Source organism: Equus asinus, chromosome 2, assembly GCF_041296235.1.
Source record: "Equus asinus isolate D_3611 breed Donkey chromosome 2, EquAss-T2T_v2, whole genome shotgun sequence".
Classification (NCBI taxonomy): domain Eukaryota; kingdom Metazoa; phylum Chordata; class Mammalia; order Perissodactyla; family Equidae; genus Equus; species Equus asinus.
The window spans coordinates 75,637,633-75,639,552 of record NC_091791.1 but is presented as its reverse complement, the minus strand read 5'-3'; the positions used below and the strand labels follow the sequence as shown (position 1 = coordinate 75,639,552).

Genomic DNA, 1,920 nt, shown 5'->3' with positions numbered 1-1,920 from the left:
GCGCAGCCAGATTCCTAATCCTTCCATCCAGTCTGTTCAGAATCAAAACGGATGCGAGGGATCCACGAGGAGCCAGACACCGACCTTTCAAACGAAGGCAGGACCCCCCGCCCCCACCCCCCAAAAGACAAAAGCGAAGACGGAGACGGAGTTGGATCCCAGCCGGGGAGCGGGGGGAGGCGCTTGAAACTTAGACACTTGGGGAAGGGGACGTCTTTAAGGCAAGACAACACAAAAGGACCCGTACCAACTCCGGTGCGGAAACGAGGGTTTCTCGCGAACGACGGTATCAAGGACAGCCAGGTGCCGACTTGGAGAAGCTGACACACGGCGCAGGCATCAGAAAATCCAGAAGCCGTCCCGCTTGGGATGGATGGCCAGGCCCGGAAGGCTCCTGTCGAGCCCAGTGGGCCCCGTCCTTCTGTAGGTGCTGTTTGGAGAAGCCTGACCCGGGGTCTTTCCTAGATGGGCTCTGGAAGACGGATGGGCTGCCGGCAGCTTGCCGAAGCTGTCCGGGCCTCCGCAGCCCGGAGCGGGATCCGTTCCATCGCACACCACGACTCGACCAACTGCTTGGGGGCCGCGCCGGCCGAGTGGACCGCTAGGGTCTCTCAGGAGCCTGGCGGGTGGGAAGAGGCCGCCGAGGACAGAGGGAGCCCGCCGGACGAGGGCGGCGTCGGGGGCACGGCCACGCGGGGCCGGCCCCGGTTGGCCCTGGGTTCCCGTGGGGCCGCGAGGTGGAAGGGCTGGGCGGCGGCCGCGGCCGCGGGGCACTCGCGCGGCTGGACAGCGGTGGGGGCGTGGCGGGGCGATGGGGCGACCGGTGAGGAGGGAGGAGGGGCGGGAGGAGCATGGAGGGAGCGGCGCTGGGGGCGGGGGGGGGGGGGGGGCAAAAGGAGAGGGAGGCGGCGGGAGGCAAAAGCCTACAGCACCCGGTATTCCCAGGCGGTCTCCCATCCAAGTACTAACCAGGCCCGACCCTGCTTAGCTTCCGAGATCAGACGAGATCGGGCGCGTTCAGGGTGGTATGGCCGTAGACGCTGGTGGCTGCCGCCGGCGCCCCTAAGAAGCCTCGCGCGCGCGCGCGCGCGCGCTGTCGCCTGGTCCCTGTGACGCGCCGTCGCCTGGCCCCTGTGACGCGCGCGCCCGAGCCCCTGTGACGCGCACCGGACGCCCGCGTCCCCTGCGCCCCGCGCTCCGCCGCCTGCCGCCTGCCTGCCACTGCCTCCCGCCACCGCCGCCGCCGCCGCCGCCGCGGCCAGCCAAACCCTGCCCTGCCCTGCCCTGCCCTGCCCTGCCGCCCGCCCAGGGCGCGGGAGGCCTCGGGCACCCCGGGGACTGTGGGCGGGCGGGGCGCAAGTCTAGGCGCTCTCCCAAGCCGGCCCCGGACGCTCCAGGCCTCCTGTCCGCCCGCATCCCGGCGACGGGTCGCAGGACATCCGGCTGCTCTGCTCGGGGCCAGGTGGCCCGGGGCGTCGGGCGCGTCGGCGCGTCGGCGCGTCGGCGCGTCGGGGCCCCGGGCCCGCGAGGCCCCTCCGGCCCGAGGCGCCTCCCAACGAACCCGGGCCCAACAACCCCCGGCGGCCGCCGCTCCGGCCCGGCCCCAACTTGCCCAAATCCAGCTGGAGCCACCGGCGCGACCAGAGGGCATCACCGGAAACCCCTCCGGGGCGGGCGGCGGGGCGCGGGGAGACCAGGGCGGGCCACCCTTCCCCGCCCCGCCCCGCGCCCCGCCCACGGGACCCGGACCGCGCCCTCAACCCCAGGCCCCGCGGCCACCCTGGACAGCTCCTGACTGACCGACCTGAGAGACACAGAGACAGAGACAGAGACAGAGAGATTGAGAGGATCCGAGACACGGACCCAGACAGACACCCACCGGGACAGACACACAGACGCTCACGCTGACGCAGAGAGGCC

General features: G+C 72.1%; 1 non-coding gene across 1 annotated transcript; it reads right to left on the bottom strand.

Moving 5' to 3' along the window:
- Nucleotides 1-920: 920 nt before the first annotated feature.
- On the bottom strand, nucleotides 921-1,039 carry LOC139044605 (5S ribosomal RNA). The gene has a single exon (XR_011501672.1). It is a non-coding gene; the product is annotated as a 5S ribosomal RNA (ribosomal RNA).
- Between the last annotated feature and the right edge of the window lie 881 nt (nucleotides 1,040-1,920).